This window comes from Camarhynchus parvulus, chromosome 1 (assembly GCF_901933205.1).
Source record: "Camarhynchus parvulus chromosome 1, STF_HiC, whole genome shotgun sequence".
NCBI classification, from domain to species: domain Eukaryota; kingdom Metazoa; phylum Chordata; class Aves; order Passeriformes; family Thraupidae; genus Camarhynchus; species Camarhynchus parvulus.
The window spans coordinates 3224039-3245981 of NC_044571.1; the positions used below are offsets into that span (position 1 = coordinate 3224039).

At 46.7% G+C, this 21943-nt stretch overlaps 1 protein-coding gene across 4 annotated transcripts in view; it reads right to left on the reverse strand.

Moving 5' to 3' along the window:
- ERG (ETS transcription factor ERG) overlaps nt 1–14226 on the reverse strand; it is a 147598-nt gene extending 133372 nt beyond the window's left edge. For 2 of the 4 annotated variants that reach the window (XM_030945593.1, XM_030945555.1), the window contains exon 1: nt 12408–12674. The gene's annotated coding sequence lies outside the window, so the exon portion shown is untranslated. Of the gene's footprint in view, nt 1–8607; nt 8628–12407; nt 12675–13218; nt 13358–14129 lie in introns of those variants that run through there. The other 2 variants (XM_030945564.1, XM_030945573.1) reach the window with 2 other exon arrangements.
- Nucleotides 14227–21943: the final 7717 nt, after the last annotated feature.

A 21943-nucleotide genomic window follows, 5' to 3' on the forward strand; every position in this document is an offset into this window, starting at 1 on the left:
GCGGTCTCTTTTACGAAGCTGTTTTTATCCTCTCCGAACCAAAGTGGTAAACCACTAATGGCATGAGCATTTTTCTCATTATCAGTTACAATGTTAATGACTCTTATTTAAGCAAGCAGTATTTTAAAACCTTTCAGCCTTGCTTGTTCACTTATTAGACCTCAGACTGTTTATTGTGTCTTCTCTTAAGAGAGTTCTTTTATGATGTTAAAGGGAGGAGGCCATTTCAAGACCAGGCAGAAATTTGCATCAGTAAACACTTTAAGGAACATGTTGCTCCAGTGTCTTAAAAGTGACTCATTTTCAAAATCCCTTGCCTGAGTGCACTGTAGTACTCAGGTCTAACTGTAAATAGCTAAATGTTCAAACAAAATCAGGGTCTAGCAGCCAAAGCAAAGGCAGATTTTAACCCCAGTGTTGGGATCAAACTCTGCCTTGTAATCTTATACAAAATGCTCAGCCCACTCTTAGAAAACATTCACAGAAACAAAGTGAAATTTCAAATTTATTTGCCTTAACCCTCCATCTCCAGGAGTCCAGAGCCACCCACATAGACAAGCACAGGCCATAGAGGTTATTTTCACACAAGGATCATAAGGGACTTTTGTTGGCTTCCCTGTTTTTTTCAAGCCCCATCCCAACATGGAGAAAAACAGAGGCATCATCACAGCTACCTAAGGGCACTCATGGAGAAGTATCCAGGGCTGGAATGAGAATGGGCAACTTTAGGAAGGGTAGAAAGCCAAGCACAAAGGCTCTGGCAGCCAAAAAATCAGAGCACATTCATAAAACAACAGCCCAACGTTTTGAAAAGTATCGAACAAAGTGGTTGCCAAAGGGTTGCTGTCATCTCCAGGAAAAGCAAGCATGCCACAGATATTTCCTGTGCATGCTGATCCTGGGGGAACAGTAAAAGTGGGTTATTACACAGCCCTACTCCCAGTGTTCTCACTTTCACAACACACACGAGTGTTTCCTCACTGCATCCATTCTTGCTCGAAGCCATTGGTGGGCAGCATACCTAACTCAGCTTTTGTTGAAGTTCTTATGTTCTTCCCAGGTAATTGGCCCTACGGGACTTTAATCTAAATGGAGTGTGTCTTTGTAGGGACCTTGCAGAGGTATTTTGAATGTTTAATGGTCTCCTGAATTACTGCTTTCCTCCCACTGAGAAGGAAATGGGCTCACCGCCGTCCGCTTCCCCGTAGCATTCATTACCTCTGGAAACACGGATGTGTAACAGCATCCCTCAGCCCATCCCATGCAGCAAAAGCACATGGGAGGACAGGCAAATATTCATCCTTCTGAACAGTAAAGGACTTGCTCCACGTGCATGTGGCCAAGTGTGGCAGTCATATTTGCTGAAAAATCCCTCGGTCCAGGATTTTTCTCCTGGGAAGCTGAGAAGCCTCAGAGAAAAAGGAAAACAAATTCTTATCTCATTGGCTTCTGCTGTGTTGTGCTCACATGGAGGAATGTGTTTGGAGATTGTTTATCCAACAGGTGGTTGTTTCGTTGGTTTCATGTGAATTGTTTTGACTTATTGGCCCATCACAGTCAAGCTGTGTCCGGATTCTGGAAAGAGTCACGAGTTTTCATTATTATCTTTTAGCCTTCTGTAAGAATCCTTTCTGTATTCTTTAGTATAGTTTAGTATTCTTTAATATAATATAGTATCTTAAAATAATAAATTAGCCTTCTGAGAACATGGAGTCAGATTCATCATTCCTCCCTTCGTCTGGGAACCCTGCAAATACAAGAGCCAAGCAAAGGTTCCCCTCATGTGCAATTCCTCACAGTTCACCTGTCTGGGCTCCCCCCCAGGGAGGGAGAGGGAATTGGATCCCAGCACAGCTCAGGGTGACATGGGCACGTACCTGGCAGTGGTGTGGGAATGGGGATCTGCCTCTCTGGGGTTATTTGTTGCCTTTCCTGCACAGCCCTTTCTCAGACCACATCTTAATGTCTTCCAGACCCCCAGCAGCCCTCACACCATATGTGGAGTGAGAGCACCGTGGAGTAACTGGTTAATGAGTTGTTATTCTCACAGCCTGCTCCCCTTAGGAGCTGGTACATATCTCAGGGCTTGCCAGCAGCACAGCGGAGAACCAGCTCTCAACTGCTGTCAATACCTAATTTAAAACCCTTGTAATTATAGCACTACAATAGTAACATTTAGTCTACCTAGGAGGCAAGTGCCTCATTCATTCCCTCTGTCCCTGGGTGAGGAATTGTGTGTGCAGCAGGAGCAGGGCAGGGATTGTCCCTCTGTGCTGGGGTCCCTCCAGGGCTGGGTGCAGTTCTGCTCCTGCAGGAGAGCCCTGGAGGGGCTGGAGCGTGTCCAGGGCAGGGAACGGAGCTGGGAAGGGGCTGGAGCCCCAGGAGGGGCTGAGGGAGCTGGGAAGGGGCTGAGGCTGGAGCAAAGGAGGCTCAGGGGCCCTTGTGGCTCTGCACAAGTCCCTGCCAGGAGGGCACAGCCGGGGGGGTCGGGCTCTGCTCCCAGGGCACAGGGACAGGAGCAGAGGGAACGGCCTCAGGCTGGGCCAGGGCAGGCTCAGCTGGGACAGCAGGAAAAATTTATTCAAGGAAAGTGTTGTTAAGCATTGAAAGGGGCTGCCCAGGGAGATTTGGAATCCCCATCCCTGCAGGTGTCACCTGGAGGTGGCACTCAGAGCTCTGGGCTGGGGACAAGGTGGGCATCGGTCAGTTTGGACTTGATGATTTTGGAGGTTTCCAACCTTAATGATTCTGTGTTTCTGTGGCACATAAAATGTCTAAAGCAGCTCTACTCAAACACTGGAGCTGAAAATTTCCTTTCAGACAACCCAAGTGGGGCTGAGCAGGGAGGAGCATCCCCAGGGCCATTCAGTGCAGGGTTAGTAACAATCCTGTGTGTCCCACAAGCCTGCTTGGCTTTTCCTCCCTTTTCCTGCCTGTTGAGATCACCTGACTTGCATCAAGAGAAGGAGACAATATTAGAGGTGATGTGCTTTGGCTGTAAATGTCATCATATTCCAAACACCTTTCAAATTTAAACCAGAAAATATAGGATTCCCCAGCAAGAGGAAGCTACAGTGAGGAATTGAGACAGAAGACCTTGACAGAAAATCTTCACTGACTCCTGCCTGCCAAGGGACTGGGAGGAGGCCAGAGATGGAGCAGGAGGGAGTTGTGAGATCTGCAGGCCTATGACCCATGTCTCCTCCTCTATGAAAGATGAGCCCACACAGAGAAGGTGGAAATTCTTTGAGCTCATACAAGGGAAATTTTATCAAGAGAAAAAAGCAGTGGTTGTTTCCTGTGCGAAAAAGACAGTGCCTTTAAATGCTGTAGTGACTTGGGGGAATTAAGGCTTTAGGAAATCAGCAGCGAGAACACTTCCAGGGCTTTCCAGCCCCGGCAGAATCATGAGGAAGAAACAGTTCAGCTCAAGAGCTTTGCCCCTGTGAAAGCCAGCAGAGACACTTCAGCCACTTCAGCAAGGACAAGATTTCATCCACTGAACAGAAATTTAGAGTTTTCAAACTCTTTCACGGGTTATTCTGGAACAGAGGAGGAAGAGGAATTTATGGGTTGGTGTTCTTTTTCCATGTAAAACCAAGTGAAAGTGGTAAATCTGTTAAAAAGGGTTTGTTGTTTTACTTTTCAAGAGAGCAGTGCTCCAAAGGAGAACAACAGGACTGTCAAACACCCAGGAGCACATGTGGTGTGCTTACACCACTGGTTTTGAGTTTCCCTGCACCAGCCAGGCTCCAGCTTCCTACCAAACCATTAAAAACGAGAAAGAGACGAGTTCAAAAATTCAGTATCACCTACTTAGCCGGGAATGACTTTTTGCGAAATGACTTGCCTTGCTAATCCTTTCCAAGGAATGCAGATGAGGGATCTGCTTGGACTGGGCTCCATCAGCCTCCCCAGGAGCTGGAGGGGCCCTGGGCTCACCAGGGTGGGGGGAACTCGCCCCTCATGTGAGGGACAACCAGGCTGGGGCTCTGCTTGCCAGCGATGATTTGTTTCCTCGCAGGTCCATAAACACGGATTACGTCAGTGTGGTTTCAGGCTCATTTTTAGCAGAGGCCACTCAGTCCAAGAGGAATTAGAGCAGTGGTCAAACGGAGCTTCTCCATGCTCCAGACGAGCCCACTGGTCCCAACCTGCTCCTGCAGGGCCACGAGGATGTCAGAATTCACGGGCGGAATTCACCCAAGCGTAACAGGCGGGAACGAGGGATCGCGCTTTTCCACCGCAAACGGTAAAACTATCCGAGCCCAAATCTCCTCCCCACGAATTTCAAATGCCTTCTTTCTGCTCCTCCCGGTGTTAAACACATGTTACATTTGCCTCACAAAACGTGCAGGGTTTGTCTGGTTCCGAGGCAGGGCTGGAGCTCAGCGAACGGCCTCGCTCTCGCTGCCGGTCCTGCCTTCCAAAAGAAGCGCCAGAGAAAGGATTCTATTTTTGTAAGAGTTTAAAGGGCACGCTCAGAAAAGTGACTATGTAAAAATGGCACCTTTTCATCCAGCAGATCTGTTCCCAGTGAGTATTCTGAGTCATGTCTGCTTACTTTAGTGACCAAAATAGATTTTTAGTACTTCTCACTCCTCTCTAGTCCTGCGGAACCAACACGGCAAAGAGGGAGTTATTTAAATCCTGTCTTGGACCAAAACCTGTCAGGATGAGCTCAAGGGGCAGAAGGGAGGGCTGGATGTGGGGTGGCTGAGGGGGCAGTGCCCCACCCCAGTGCCACAAATGGCACATCACACAGGGAGGTGTCAGCCCAGAGGGACAGGAGTGCACGACAGCCCAAATTCCCTTCACCTCGGCTCCTGCATCCTCCAACAACCTGATCCTGACCCCCCATCCCACACTCCAGCTCTGCAGACAGACCACAGGCCGAGCTCCCTGGGCTCACATTTGGTTACAACTCTGTCTCCTGTAAACTGTCATGGAAATCACAAGCAAATAACAAACACGGAGCTCGCCCCTCCTTCCCCAGTGGCTCCATGCAGGGCTGCTCTGGCTGCAGCTCTGCAGCTCAGCTGCGCTCCTTGCAGGGACCACGGACAGCAGGGCACCAAAAACTGCCCCTGACAAGTAAAAACCTCATGGCCTGTCCAAAATGAGCCTTCCAAAGTTGTGCTTCGAGAGATTTAAGTAAAGAGTAGACCCAAGGCTGTCATCTATACAGTTGGACCAGCCTAAAAAAAATCACTTTAAATGGTTGTTACTATTTCCTTCGTGAGCAGAACAAACTCCTAAGAGAAAGGTAGCAGCATTAATCCATTCCTGTCCTATTCAGAAGCTGAAATGATGGCTAATGTTTTCTTACTCAGTTTTTCAAGGAAGTTAAGAGAGCAGTGCAGAAAGCATAAAAAGGTTTTCAGTTGCTATTTCTAATGTTTCTATTTCTAACAAAAAGGAAGCTTGACAGTAAAAATTAATGTTATGTTTACTTAAAATTAAACTTTAAAATTATAAATAAGCAATAATAATAATTTCCACTCTGACTGTATTATTTGCCTGGTTTCTCTGCTATATTTTACTTACATTTTTTCCTTCAGTCTCCCTAAGATCAGCTGCTGGAAGGCCTGGATCTGTCTCTGGATGCAGAATTCAGGGCAGCCACGTAAAAGCCAAAATAGGTTCTGCAACCCCAATCCTACCCAAGCTGCTGGACCATCTTCTGCACCTTCAGTGTCTTTCCCAAACGAGCATCACTGTCTCAGACAGGCAAGATTACCCTGTCCTCTGGCCAGGCTGGAATTTGCACAACTGCTGCCAGCCAGATCCTGGATTTTTGGATGGCTACAGCAAGCTGAGGTGAATCCTACCCTCCTAAAGCCATTTTTCAGTCTCATCACTTAGAACTGAGGCCAGGTTCAGGTTTCTTCAAGCTCTTCATTTCAAGAGGGTGATGAATTGCTCTGCTGAAATGAAGCCTTGGAGGTGCCTACAAAAGACAGTGCCCTCGGTGGTGTCAGGATGTTGACACACATATTGGTGACAGATGATTTGGCTGGTCTTGCTTGCAAGAGGTACAGAAGCTGCTACAGACTGTTTGCCATAAATACATAAAAATACCAGAGAACTTATAAATGCAGCAAAAGAGCGCTAGCCCCAATTCCCAGCTTCACATTCTGGGCAAATGTAATGAAATTTAAGAAAAGGCACAAGGTATCAACCAGGACTAAACTAGATCTTGATTTGATAGTAAATCCTTTATCTTATCTTAATGTGGTAATAAAACCTTTATTTTTTTTCCTTTTCCAAGCCTGTTTTTAATGCAAATTTTTGCACAAGCCTGTGTAAAAAGAAAAAAACACCCTTCTATAAGTGTTTGAAGAGCCAACTACAATCAATGGAAGAGCAACAGCAGCTCTTTAGAGAAATGATGGAGAACTTTTCCCATGTCTGCTTTGCAAGTCCTGCAGATCAGCTGCTTTTCCAAGCAGATTTGTCAGCTTAGTCTCAGTGCATGCTGCAATGCAACATCTTTATGTTACTTTAGTAGTTAATCCTTTGTGTATAATTTGTGAATTCTATAGAGAGCAGTCCGCTTTATAAACAGAATTTTAAACCACCAGGTTTAAATTTATTGCAGGGTTTATTCAGAACTGACAAAGCCTCCTTAGAAAACGGAATTTTGCTAAGAAGCCTTTCCTTCTGCATAACTACAAGACTTCCTTCTGTATAAAACCCTTTTCTACTTACACAGAAAAATATAAACCATAAAATTGTTTGATTGCCATTTTTTCTTGTTTAATTTACAGAAAGAGATACATTGTGCAGTTCTCTAAATCCCTGATTTTTACATGCACATTTAATTGCATTAAAATCTCACACAGCATGCATTACCACTATTAAATATTAAAATATAAGTGATTTGTTGTAAGATTTTTTTTCAGTCTAATCAAATATACCATGTATATCCTCACTTGAGAAGCTAAAAAAAGGTAATCAACTGAATGCAAAAAATTATGGAAGTGGGAAGGCCACATGCCTTAAAAATTAGAAGAAATCAATCAGATTTCACAAAACATTTTGTTGTGAGCTGTCTACAGGGCAGAAAAGCTGCTCCTCCTATACCAATATTCTCAGAACCAGAAAAATGAAACTACCTAAAAACCTGATAAATCAATGAATGTTTTAACAGCACAATAGTAGCAAAAAAAAAAAAAAAAAACAACCCCTTACCAACCACTTGTAGCAGACAGTAAAAAGCAGGAGGAAAAGATGCTAATTCAGCAGGCAATGCGTTTGGGATGATGGGAGAGAAACCTTCCCCAGACCACTCACACCTGCACAGCCTCGCCGGGTGCCTGAGCCCGGCCAGGGCTGTGACCTGCTCTGCTCTGCTCGGGGCAGGAGCTGAGTGCTGGCCACAGGCAGCATTCCCAGTTCCCAGACCCTACAACACTCCCAATTCCCAGACCCTACAGCATTCCCAACTCCCAGAACCTGCAGCATTTCCAGCTCCCAGCCCCTCCAGCATTCCCAGTTCCCAGACCCCACAGTATTCCCAGCTCCCAGACTCTGCAGTATTCCCAATTCCCAGACCCTCCAGCATTCCCAATTCCCAGACCCTGCAGCATTCTCAATTCCCAGCCTGTGCAGAATTCCCCATTCCCAGCCTGTGCAGCATTCTGAATTCCCAGACCCCGCAGCATTCTGAATTCCCAGACCCCACAGCATTCCCAGTTCCCAGACGCTGCAGCATTCCCAGCTCCCATCCCCTCCAGCATTCCCAACTCCCAGCCCCTGCAGCATTCCCAATTCTCAGCCCCTGCAGCCCCGCAGCATTCCCAACTCCCAGCCCTTGCAGCATTCCCAGTTTCCATCCTCTCCAGCATTCCCAACTCTCAGCCCTTGCAGCATTCCCAGTTCCCAGCCCCTGCAGCATTCCCAATTCCCAGCCTGTGCAGCCTCGCACCATTTCTGACTTCCAGCCCATGCGGAATTCCCAGTTCCCAGACCCTGCAGCATTCCCAATTCCCTGCAGCATTCCCAGCTCCCAACCGCCCCAGCATTCCCAGATCCCAGCCCCTGCAGCCCCACTGCCTCCGTGCTGCCCTGTCCAGCCCCACACCCCAGGTTCTCTCCAGCCACGGCGGCCCCGCGCGAGCTCCATCAGGGCTTTCCCCCTGCCACCGTGCCTTTGGAGGTGAAAAGCAAAAGCAGCCCAGGCTGGTCCATTAGGGACCCCCTGGAGAACCTGGGTGTCTGACGGAGCTGATTGGAACCACATTTATTCCAGCTGGTTTTTGCTGAACCGGCCTCGCGCCGTGCTCATCATCCCCCACGGCCGGCCTTGCTCCCCCCAATCAGCGCTAATTAGCTGCGGGGGGTTCCCAGCTACAGGCAAATTCGGGAGGACTGAAACACGACTGGAGGTGATATTTGTTGGCAGGAGAAGCACCTGGAAGAGGCAGCAGCTTTGGAATATCCCACCAATGCCGCCGAGTGCCCGAGCAGGAGCACGGCATCTTCCCGAAGTCTGGAAGCAACGCCGCTGCCAAGACCCTTTAATGAGCACCTGGGTGTTGTATCATGTATTTAATACTAAAATGAATCAACACAGAAGGCCTCAAAGCAAAACCAAACCCTCACCTGTGCACAGCAATTACTCCCCAACTCGTGGTCAGCCGGAGTTGTGTGGCTACAGCTCAAGGCCCTGGGATTTCAAGGCTGGTTGTACCTCCAGCTAAAATGAAAACATGTGTTTATTGTTTTTACTTTGGGCAGACGATTAATATTTATGTGATGCATTATCAAACAAAAATAACTATGTATTTTGTTCCTGGAATAATGGTTTTTGTTGGAATGAAGCTGTGCCAAGGAGGGATTGCAGCTGATGCAAGCAGCGTGCAAGGACAATCCACTCACCAGGGCAGCTTTCTAAAGGAAAAAGGGGCATTTCTGAGCCCGGGTAAGTTGAGGAAAATAATTGCTGTGGTGGAACCTCACACTCCACACAAGGAAAAGTGCCACCCAGAGCAGCAGGAGATCCTCCTGCCATAGCAGTGCAGGAAAAGCAGGCGTCTTGCAAATCCATTCATGATTATTTTAGATCAAGTCTCATTTTTACACAAAAATACCTCAACTGCACGCGTTTTACTTTTGATAAATCACTGATTAACGAGGACATACACTCTGTCCACAGCAGAATAAACTCCTTGGGTTTCATTGTGAAATTGCTGTTTCTTGAATTCAATTAACCCCTCCAGATTACACACAGACCACTGAATATAAATAGAAGAGGTTAAAATGCAGTTTAAATATAACAGATACGGCCGCAACTCCATATTTAGATATACCCTTTAATTTTTTTCCTATTGCCTGCTTTTTACTTACATTTAAATTTAGCAAAGTAATTTTAGACTGCCACTTTTCTACCTACACTAGTTAACTACACTGTGAAGGGAATATATTAGATTAGATACCACTATCTTCCAAAATGACAAATTGATACAGATTTTTTGGACTCAAACCTTCAGCCAAAAAGACGAAATGCTTGATTTCCCTGGGAAACTTGAGTGTCAAAAAGGGCATGGCCAGAGCCACCCCAGGAAGTAAAAAATATTCCAGTGGCTGTGAGAGCAGCCAGTTTGTGGGTATAATGAGAACCAGTGTGGTGTTATCACACAAAAGGTAATTCTTCCAACCCAAGACAAACAACATTATAATTCAGGCTGAAAATATCTTTACCCTGCGTGAACTTTTTTCTTTTTCTTTTTTTTTTTCTTTTTTAAACAGAAGCATTTTAAATCAACTGTATAGGAAAAGTGCCATACAAAGCATACACTAATCCCTGGCATCCCTTCCCAGCTGCACAGAAAACCATCGGGCAGCTTTAGGCACTCAGGGCTAAGCCTGCCCTGCTGACCTCAGATGATATGGATCAGGCCCAAAGGGCCCTTTCCAACCTTACCCCCTGTCAACAACTTCCACCTCGAGTTTGGGACACAGATTTCCACAGAGCTGCTCACATGATTCAAAGAAGTACAGTTTTACCCTTACAGCTGCCTTTTCCTGGAAAAAAAAATAACTATTCACTTAAAAGAACATTACAAGCTTCCTGATAGTGGAATAAAACCCCAATGCAATGGATATTAAAGGGAAAGGGTTTGTTTTGACCCAAGCATTTTAAATTATTTTGTTGTTACCTGCTTGTAACTCCTGGAGCATTTAGTAAAGCACAGGCGAGGAAAGGAAATGTAACATGTAATGTTTTGGGGCTACCACATGCCATCAGCACCTCAAAAGCTTCTCACATTTTCGGAAGATTTTTGATCCTCACGAGAGGAGGAACTGCTGTGTCCAGGGATCACAGCTAAGCCATCAAAATTCAACCCTCTGCAGAGGGAGAGCAGTGCCATGAGCCTCACGCCGCGATAGCAAAGCACTGGGGGTTTGCAGAAGGAGCAGTGGGGAAGGATTTGCCTCATCAGCAGCCAGGTATTCTGTTCACGGGGTGCTGTTCAAACCAACGGGACTGCCACAGCCATCCCAGGGTTTTCTGCTGGTTTACACGGCTCTGTGCATGCACAGAAAATAAACTTCCCACAGCAGAGCAGGTAGCAAAGACACTTTCACGGGGCAGGCTCTTGTGCAGAGTTGTCATTGGAACACCGACAACAGCGGGGTCCAAACTGGTGCTCCAGACAGAAAAGGACAAACAAAGCAGCATCCTTGCAATGAGAGACACAGCTCCCAGGTCTGCAACAACCTGGGATTTATTTCAGCTCGTGGTGTCCATCATTGTGAGTCCTCATTGGACTCACACACCCAGATTTCTTTAGTGCCTTAAAAAAAGCTCAGATTCATTTAAAAGAAAGAGATAAACCCCACAGGCACTTCTGCTTAAAAACCATCAGAAGGAGAACATGCATAATATATATACATGTCTATTAGAATCTATCTCTAAGAACCAAATGCTACAGAAATGACAATCCAAAGGGAGCAACACCTCAGGAGCAAAAACTCCGACTACTCACACCTAGGACTTACCCTGACAGATCATTTATAAAATTCCTGTAACATGTAACTCTATCCAGTACTATATGATTTGTTTAACTTTGGGACTAAATTGTGGGAGGTGGGGACAGATGCTGTTCAAAGCTCTAAAGCCTGAAATGTTTTTGGAGCTGGTGGATTTTTTTCTTGCAAACTTTTTCAAAGAATTTGCCATTGTTTGCCCACATAAGCATACAAAAGAGAAAATAAGGACTGATGTTGCTATTCCAATGTAGCATATCTTTGTTTTTATAAATCTCCTTTAAGAAATAGATCAGGCAATCAACATAAAAATATATTTGTCCCATAGGAGGTATGGCTTGGTCTACTTATGCCTTTACTTATTTACTTCTAATTGGGAAACTATCAAATAATCTATTTCTCTTCCTTGATTTTCCTATCAGTTCAGGTGTGCCTGAAATCACACACCTGATATATGTATCCTGACAAAAGTTTACATTTCATACCTCAGTGCGAAGCTGTCTTTGCCTGCTTCACTTGTTTCAGAGAAATCAGGGAAGTGCTCAAAGGGTTAAACCAAAGGAATGTGACATTTCTCCATGTGCAGTTCATAGACCTATCCTGGTTTTCCTAATGGACTCAAAATTACATGGGCAGAACGGGGCAGAATGTAATTTCCAAACTCTGACTTCAGAACAGAGCTAATTCACAGAACGACACTTAGAATACAAATAAAAAACTTCATTAAAGAACGAGCCATTTCCTCGCACCGTGGGCTCTCAGCAAAGGCAGCAATGAATGGAAGTTTATGTTAGCCAGAACTCGCAACTCCAGCTTTTGTAAATACAATTACGTGCACTCCAAACTCCTCAGCGAAGTCATCTGGACACCAAAACAGAGCCCCGCGTATCCCTTACTCCGAAAACCACCAAACCCAAGCACGACTCCCTTCAGCCACGTAGGTAATTGAAGGTTTTCCTACGTGCAAGAGCTGCCCGGCTTTTGAAAAGCCATAGAGCTATTAATTAATTGAATGATGCATTGCTGAAAGAATTACAAAGGCACCAACTATTACGATTCAGAGCGGGGAAAAGTGATGGCGAGGGGGGGAAGGCGGTATCATTTCTGCCCGAAGCCAAACAGCAAATGAATCCTTCACAACTCGGAGGAACTCGGGCACGCTCCGCGCAGAGGGGGCACGCTCCGCGCACAGGATGCGCGGCTGCGGCTGCCGAGCCCTCGGGGCTGCCCCGCTCCAGCCAGGGGACACCCGGCCGGTCCCTGTGCCGCCCTCGGGGTCACCGAGCCCCGCCCGGTCCCTGTCCCCGGCGGTCCCTCTCCTGTCCGGTCCCTCGCCCATCTCCCGCCGCTCCCGCCCCGACGGCCGGCGCTCCGCTGGCCGCCCCATGGCAGCCCCGAAGGGAAACACTTACCGGGCTGGGCCGGGGTCACTCCGGGCTCCCGGGGAGGGGGGACGGGGCGGGACGGGCCGGGGGAAGGCAGCGGCCGCCAGCGGCGGGAGCTCGGCAGGGAGTGAGGCAGCGGGCAGGGGACGGCGGCGTTGCCGACTGCGGTGAGTCACTTCAGTCGGGACGGGCTCAGCCCATCGCGCTGGCCCCCGGCTCCGGGCGCCTCTTCCTCTCTCTCCAATCGCCGAGCGCGGCCGCCGCCGCCGCTCCCGGCGCTGCCCGGCTCCCCCGCCGCCGTCGGGGCGGCCCCGCGCCCGGGGCGCTGCGGGACCCCCGCCCCCGGTGCCCGCGTCCTCCCCCGGCCGCGCTCGGGGGGGCGGGAGGGGCCGGGCGGAGCTGGAGGTGAGCGGGACCCTCGGGAGGAGGACGCGGCCGAGCCCGGCGCGGCGGGGCCGCTTCGCCCCCCGGTGCGGGGAACGGGAGCGCGTTTGAAGGGGCGAGAACAAGCGCGCGGTTGTGGCGGGGACCCGACGTGAATCGCAGCCTGGCCCCTGAACCAGGTGGCAGCGGGAGGAATAACGGGATGCTCGGGAATAAAAGGGGAGCGAGGTGAGGAGGGGGGGAGGAAGCAGAGGAGGCTGGTCCGGCAGAAACTGCAACCCCATCTCCCAGGGGTGATGGAGAGGGGACCCATCCGCGCGGTGCCATCCGCACTCACCTCGCACAGAGGAAACCGGGGAGAAGCGGGCGGTGCGCCCCGTCCTGTCCCTATCCCTGTGCCTTATCCCTTGTCCCGTGTCCCCGTCCCTCCCGCGGCGGCCCCGGGGCTCCTTACCGGGGCTCCGCTCGTCCCCGCCGCCGCCTCGCCCCGACCTTCCCCGGGCACGCCTCGGCCCCCGCCGGGCATCGCCCGCCGCTCTCCGCCCGCGGTCAGCGCCCGGCCCCGGCGTCCGCAGCAGAAAACCCAGTAGTCCCTTAATTAAAAATAATAATTAAAAAAAAAATTATAAAAAAATAATTAAAAGCGTCTCAGTTTTTAAAGCAGAACTACATAATGTATTAATTGGTTGCTATTAGCATGCAGTTTTATTGAGCATAGCACACAGAAGTCTGATTGTAAGCGAGGAGTGTTTTCAATGAAAGTGGAGTTATTTTAGCTGCAGACATGTTTACATTTCTGTGGTTTAGTCTATAACTTTCTCTTTTTCTTGCTTCAGAATTCTGCTCCATGAAGCAAAGCCCTTAGCTCCCAGACATTCCAAAAAGTCTGCCAAAATAATGGGGGGGGGAAAAAAGGGAGAAGGAATAAAAAAACACACACAGAGACCCCCAAGTCTGGGTCAGGCTCAGGGCTGGATATGGGCAGAGTGAGTATACCCCCTCCTCACTCTCCCTCTCCAGTTAAAAAGCCTTCAGGGCTCCATTTCCTGTTTTTAAGGAAAAAATAAAGCGGGTCTAGGACTGATTTTAGACACTGCCTAGACCAGGGCTGGTGGGTGCCGAGGACCTTTAACTCTCTCGGTGCCAAAGAGTACCTGCTAGCACACATCCAGGCAACCAGACACCTCCCTCCCTCCCTTGGGGCAGCCCCAGCAGACAGATGGGCTTTTCACCCCAAAGTGTGGGGTTTTGGGTGACTAAGAACCCAAAGATGCTAAACGACCACCTAGTGCTCGAATGAGCAGAGTGGAGAGATAAAATACCCCAAAAGTGGCACTGAGTGCCCTCTGCTACTGCAGCACCCACCTATGGAGATCTAGTGTCGCTTCTCAGAGTTGGGGACAGTTGGGGACAGTGTTGTCACCCACCCCACCTTCCCCTGGATGGGCAGCATCACTCGTGTGGCCCTCAGCGAGTGGGTGTGAAAACAACCCGAGCTCCTGGACGTTAAATCTGCAGCTTTGGAAAATCAAAACGGAGCAGCTCGGCTAAAATTAGAAGCACTCAGTAGTGAATGAAGCACGAAAGTTGTGGACACCTCCCCACAAAAACTCCCGAGTCAAGTTTTCCACTCCAAGGCTTGGGAGGGTGTGATAGGAATAGAAAGAGGAGTGTTCAGAATAAAGCACCCCTGTAATGAAGGGTTGTGTCTCCAGGGAAGGGATGAGGAGAGGTGGCAGGACAGGGGATGCTGATGCAGTGCCAGGAGCCACACAGGGCACCCTGTCCCAGTCCTGCCCCTCTGCCCTGGGAGGGAAAATCCTTGGATCTGCAAGCACCAGGTGAGGCAGGGCAGGAAAATTCACTACGGTGTTTCTTGACCCCCTGGCTCTCAACATTTGCCTCCCAACCTCATCCGAAGCATTTTTATGTGTGTCCCCTCCCCAGACTTTTTTATTTTTACATGCCAGATGACTCCTGTATATTGGGACCTCTCGCTTTTGAAGAAGCCAGAAAGCATTATGATTTCCCAATGCTTAAAAAAGAAAAGAAAACACCTTTCCCCCAAGATGTTTTATATTAATTTAAGTATCGGTTCCTGGTTCATGTCAGCCCCTTTCACAATGAAATGTCCTGCGTGGGCTGTCACACCTGCTAAATATAATCCTCTCATTCTTTTGATATTCTGCAAAGGGCCTTTAAAGGTTCACATCCTCCAGTCTGGAGGTTTAATTGCTTCATCTCAGATTTTTAAGAAGCCTTATAAATTTCTGATTTTGGTGGATTTCAAAGGGGCAGGGGGAGGGATGGGAGAGGGATGGGAGGGTGATGCTGAGCACTGCCCTGACACTGCAGGTCTTGTGGAAGCTCTGACCCTCCAGCCCGTCCCACAGCTTCTGCTCTTTGGGGCAGACAACTTGAGCTGGTTTTATGAGTTTCCAATGAGTTAAATATGAAAATAGTAGCCTATTTCACTATGGTAAATGCTCACCAGGGAGGAAATCATAGATTCAGTTTTATAGAAGGTAATGGAGTGAGATTACCCACACTAATGTACTTAACTCTTCAGAGAACATAAATCCAGCAGGAGACAGCCCCAAACCAGTTGATCCCCAAAACAAACTGCAGCCAGCAGCAGTTTCATCCTTATGAGGTGCTGGTGGCACCAGCTCTGCCCCGTGGAGCTGTGGTTAAAAACTCCCGGTCCAGAGGAGTGTGGTGCTTACAGACTCCAGCAAGAATATTCTGGAGCCAGAAAATGCCTGGCAGGATGGGAACAGGGGGGCTGGGGGGGAAATCCTGCCCCCCAAATCTTTGTACGCTGCACACAGCAGCTCTGGGTAACACGATGGCCACAAATTCTCTGAATTTGTGTGATGCATAATTCCTGTTAAATGAGATAAAACAGCAGAGAGAGGGACACTGAGTGTGCTGACAGCTTCATGCTGCACCCAGAGGTGGCTGCAGGTACCCATGGCAGGGCCCCCAAAATGCTGTGTTTGCAGCAAAGCCAGTGAATTCCCATGGCTCCATGTCCTGCATCACCTTCAGAGTTCAGGCACTCCCAGGGGCAGGGGACAGGCTGGCAGCCCCACCAGTGACCAGCACAGAGGACAGCTGGGCTCCCACGTGGAAAGCTGCTCCACATTGTCAAAAAACCTCCAATCTTCTGACCTTTCAAACCCAACCTGTGTGACTAAAATATTCAGCAAATGCTCCTGCAGAATGCCAGCAGTGGGAACACGAGGTAGGAAAGTCAGCTGGGGCTGGGCTCTTTCTCCAGCAGCACTGACACAACCAGAGCACACAGCCTCCAGCTGCACCAAGGGAAATACAGGTTGGACAGCAGGGAAAAGGTTTTTGCAGCAAGGGTGAGAAAGTTCTGGAATGGCTGCCCGGGGAGGTGGTGCAGTCCCCATCCCTGGGTGTGTTTAACAAAGCCTGGATGTGGCACTGGGGGCCAGGGTTCAGTTGAGCTGTTGGGGCTGGGCTGGACTCGATGATCTTGGAGGTCTCTTCCAACCCAGGATTCTGGGAATTCTGTGAGGCTGGAGCATCCCTTGCTGTGCCACCTTCCTGCCACCAGCCCCAGCTGCCATGGCCCTGCAGCTCAGTTGCTCTGTCACAGTTGTCCCCAGAGCTGGCCCCAGTGTCGGTGCAGGGACAAGGTCCACCCCAAAGGCTCATCCCTGGAGCATTCTCTCAGGAGGAAATTTCAGAGCAGGTGTCTTCAAGTGCTGCCTCTTGCTCAGGAGTGTTGTGGGAAAACAAAAAAAAAAGTGGTCATATAATTTTCCATCTCTTTAAACACAATTTTCAAAATGCACATTTGAAACAAGTGATTAAAATCAAACAAATTGTCACATCTGGATCAAGAAAAAAAATCCCATAAATGGTGTTTTTCCCATATTTCTTCCAGAGCAGTGGAAGAAACACATTTAGGAAGTGGCGCAGCCTCAGATAATTTTGAGTCGTAATGGCAGAACTGGGGACTGAAGCACCTAAAGGATGCAACACTTGCTATGGTTTTAGGCTGCTGCTGTGTTCACCACTAAACCACGTTCCCAAAGTGCCACATCCGTGTGTTTTTTGCAGATTTCCATGGACAGCAGTTCCACCACAGGCCTGCACAGCCCATTCCAGTGCTTGCTTCACCCTTTCAGTGAAGAATTTTTCCCTAATGTCGCCCTCAGCCTCCTGAGGTGCAGCCTGAGGCTGTTTCCTCTTCTCCTGTCACTTTTTACCTGGGAGAAAAGACCAAGCCCCACCTGGCTACAACCTTTCCGGTGGTTCTAGAGAGCAATATGGTCCTCCCTGAGCCTCCTTTTCCCCAGGTTAAATAACCAATTAATTTTAAAAAAACTACAAAAAGAAGGATAATAATGCCAACTTCATAGCATTAATCATTGTAGTTATCAATGAAATGTGATATATGAATAAATAAATATCATTTCTTTTGATATGAAACAACAGGAATAGACCACAGATTATTTTGATTTTTTTCCCCACTGGCAAAATGTGATTCCAGCACCTGATTTTCTCATTAGAATCAGAAAGGATTAACATTTTACCTATGAAAATACCATTTAGGATGAACAAGTCAGGCAACAAAGAGGGGGCACCTTTCTAAATACTACCTCTCACAGGTGTGGGTGACATTCACTAATGAAGGTTCCCTTATGTAAAAATGACATTTAATTGAGGAGAGACAGGCAGTTATAGAGACACCTCCTGTTGCCTGGATGTGAACAGGAAACTCTTTTTCAAGGAACAGAAGTTATGGCTTTTCCCAGCACTCATGGATTTGTTTTAGTCTCAGATTGGACACCTCAATATCATTTTGGCAATCTCTGAAAAGACTCCTCGTCCCTCCTATGAGAGAAACACTTTTAATGAGGGAAGGAAAGATAATTTCTATTTAAAAGCTCTGAAGTGGTAAAATAAAGGATTTAATTTGGAACTTACCTGTGTAAGTATCTAGTTAGATAATGTGGTTGGGTGAAGGATATTGATCACCAGGATATTCAGCATCAGAGATTATTCAGGACTGCTGTGTCAATTTGAAAGAATTCACACTCTTTCCCAAGCAATGGGCTAAAAGGAAAGTGAGATAATTTGTTTATTTTCATTTCTTTGGGTTTTTTTTTCTGATAGCTGAGTTCAAAGAACAATATGTTGGCAGGAAGGGTCCATGGAATACTTGAAACTCCCATGAATTCAGGAGGGGTTTTATGAGGCTACAAGAAATTATGGAAAAAAATTTTAAAATTCCAAAGTTCTGATCTGAGGGATTGAAGAGATGGGATGCTAGCCTGAATCCCTCCTAAATATCTTGCATCTCCAAAATACTGTGAAACTTTTTGCCTTTTTTCCCTGTATTTTGGCAAATAAGTCCCAAAAGAGAAAAAGCTGAGTATCTGAATATTTCTCCAAAGGCAAATTGGAATAATGGTGAAATAAACTCTCTGTGCAAATTTCTGTGACCAGAACTGAACTCCTCACTCGTTCTCAGTTTGGGCTTGGGGAGAAGAATTTGTGCTTTTTCCTATTTTAACCAAAGCATTTCCCTTCCTCTCTCCAAAGGGGCATTTCTTGGCATCACTGCTGAGATTCAAGGAATAACTCAGCCAGTGAATCAATGCAGAAAGGCTGAGTGGAGCATCTTTGTAAGAACTGCAAAGTTCTCCAGCCACATGGTGAAAATGAAAAATTAGAAAGCTAAAGGTAGAAGTATTTTCAAAAAAAAACCAAAAAAAGAAGTCAAAGTTAGGGTAGATGGCAAAATGTCATAATTTTAAAAATATTTACTGGTGAATAATCTAATCAGAATAAAAAAATAAAATTCTGGTGTCAGAGTAAAAAATAGCTGATGAATAATGGATGAAGACAAGCCTGACCAACAATACAATGTTTACACTTCAACGGAAATCAATTAATAAGTGTAAATACATAAAGTTACTTGCTCATTATTTTCTTACATACTTACATTTTTGCATTCCCTTGGATTCCTTGGTGCATGGTGATCCTAGAGGAGGCCATAGCTCAAAGTAAATGTTATCCAGTGGAGAATTAATATCCAGATAAGCATCATTTTTATGGGATTTAAACTTGTGAACCATCATCTCTCTCTTCTTTACATTAGTCTGCTTCTCTGCTTTCTCTATCTGTCATGGTACCTGGAAAAAAAATTAAATTTTTGCCTTCAGTTCTATGGAATTGGTGTTGTTCACACACAAGTGCCTGTTGTGCTGTAAATCCAGCTTTGTTAACAGATCTTCATGAACATACAGCTCTAAGAAAGGTTAATTTATTATTATTAATTTATTCTTATTGATATTAATATTATTATTAATCTAGATTAATATTTTATTAATTATAGATTATATAATGTGTATATAATAATTTTATTAATTCTATATAATAATATAATTATTATTAATCTATATTAATAATTTTTCAGCTATTCCCATATATAATCACACCATTTGATCTTTTATTTGGCTGATTCTCACAAGTTTTCCGCAGCATTTCTTCATTGCCGGTGATATGCACCAGAGAAACAATAATAATAATTTCAGATAAATATAATAATAAATATATAAATATAAATAAATATATAAATAAATAAATATAATTTCTGCCTGAAATTATAGCCAGAGGCAGAAAAAAAAAAAAAACCAGCCTCCCCAGGACCTGAAGCTCCAAAAAACTTCGTGATACACGAATGGGAAGAACTTGATTTTCCACAGGTGCCACTCTGCACACACCAAAGCGGTCACAGACACACAAACACACTTTTGTTTCCACACCTACCTGGCGGCAGCGGTGCAAACCAGTCCCAGAGATGCTCTGCAGTGGCAGCAGGTGGAGGGGAGAGGGGACACAGGGGCTGTGGCTGATCCTGGCTGTCCCCATGTGGCTGGTGGCACATGTCCTGCACGTCCCCAGGCTCGGCCATGGGCAGCTTTAACAGCTGTTTGAACAGTTTTAACACTGGCACTCAGTGCTCTGGGCTGGGTGACAAGGTGGGCATCACACACAGCTGGGACTCCAGACCTTGGAGGGCTTTTCCAGCCTTAATCATTCTCTGTTCCACGTTTCTTTCAGAGATGACGAAAAATGAAGATGTTTCATTCAGGGCAGCCCTTTGGTCTGGATTAAGTGAAGTCTGTTTGTTCTGTCACAGATTAAAAAATTACATGTTGAACCCCGCTGGTTTTTGACTCAAAGCCCCAGAAAACTTTGGATTATACCACAAAGAAATGTGATTTCCTTGATTTTGTATCTGAGCCCTTGAACTAACTGGAGAACACTGAAAGATGCTTGTAGGTCAAGACAGGATGAGCCTCACATGCGCCATTTATTGCAAAAAAGCAAAGTATTCCAAACATATCTCACCCTGAAATCTGCATCTGACACCGTGGTTTAGAACAAAAATAAAATCATAAAATCACAGCAAGGTTTTTGTTGGAAGGCACATTCATCCAGTGCCATGGGCAGGGACACCTCCCACTGTCCCAGGCTGCTCCAAGCCCCAGTGTCCAACCTGGCCTTGGGCACTGCCAGGGATCCAGGGGCAGCCACAGCTGCTCTCCCCACCCTCACAGGGAACAATTGCTTCCAATATCTGACCCAAATTTCCCCTCTTTCAGTTTGAAGTCACTCCCCCTTGTCCTGTCACTCCAGTTCCTGATGAATTGTCCCTCTCCAGCTTCCCCATGGCCCCTTCAGACACTGGAAGTTGCTCTGAGGTCTCCACACAACCTTCTCTTCTTCAGACTGAACAGCCCCAACTCTTCCATCCTGTCTCCACAGGGGACCTGCTCCTTATCAACCCCTTATCAAACCCATGGCCTCCTCTGGACTTGCCCCAACATTTCCATGGCCTTCAAAACACAAGAATAAGTTATTCCAACCAATGTGGAAACCCAGGGCACCAGGAATATTTCTCTGTCTGCTCTGGGGTGCCCTGACCCCCAGGGCAGCACTGACTCTGACCCTCATCCATGGAGAAAGTTTCCCTGATTTCAAGATAGACTGGAATCCACAAAGTGTGAAATAGATTATAGAGAGCAGTGTAGGTGTATCACTGGGTGAGAAATTGAGGTTTTGGGGATTTTTAGTGTGTTGTGGATGGCAGCAAGATGGAGGGCACAGGGTGTTGTCCTGGGTTTGTTCTTCATGCCTCTTCTTCCTTCTTCTCCACCGGGTTTGGGTGGCATTTTGTAATTGGGCAGGAAAAGTCCCCATTGCAGCTCTGTGGGATCAGTTATTGGCTTAAAAGGGAAAACAATCCAGGTGTCAGCTCTTCATTGGATAGTTCAGTCTTGAAAGACCTTGGAACAAGAGATTGTTGGCCATTTTGTGCCTTCTAATGAAAAGCTGCTGAACTCACAGCAGTGAGACTGTTGTACTGATAAGAAATAATAAACACCTGAGTCTGAACATGAAACACCATCTCAAGTGCCTTCAGTCCAGACCCAGAGAAACACACAACTGGTACCCCCACAACCCAAGATCTGATTTATTTTGTCAAACTACTCACGTAGCAGAGCTGGACATGGGGATCTGCTGGGATGTGGCTCCTGAAGGATGATGGATTCCCAGGCTGGTTTTGCTGGAAGGATGAAGAAAGACTTTGAGGTGATCTTGCTCATACATTTTTGGTGACACTCATGAGTGGGATCTAAATCATGGCAAGGCCTTCCACATTCTGGAAAATACCAAGAGGAATGTCAAGAAAAGGGCAGCAGATGATGCTAAGACAGCAACACAAAACAACTGTAAGAAATCTTTGCTACCATCCAGCAGAATAGATGATGATAATTGGTCCCATATGGATTAAAGATTTAGGAGATCAATACATTCTTGGATAGACACTGTGAAATAGCTGTTAATGGTGATGTGAAGCTTGCAAACACTCACCTCAGCTGCCATGTCAAAATTCTGACCTGATTTACAGCTCAGAAAATCCCTATTTTAGTGAAATGAGTCCTTGCCATTAGGATGGACTCAATGATTTCAGAGGTCTTTTCTAGACTGATTGTGTGGCTCTGTGAAGCAGAAGGAGGAAAACCACTTCCTGTGATCAGTTTAGATATCAGCACAAGAGAATTTTTAAAAATTTATTTATTTTACGTAAATGTTAAAAAGATACTTTTATTTTAATTTTGTTTAAA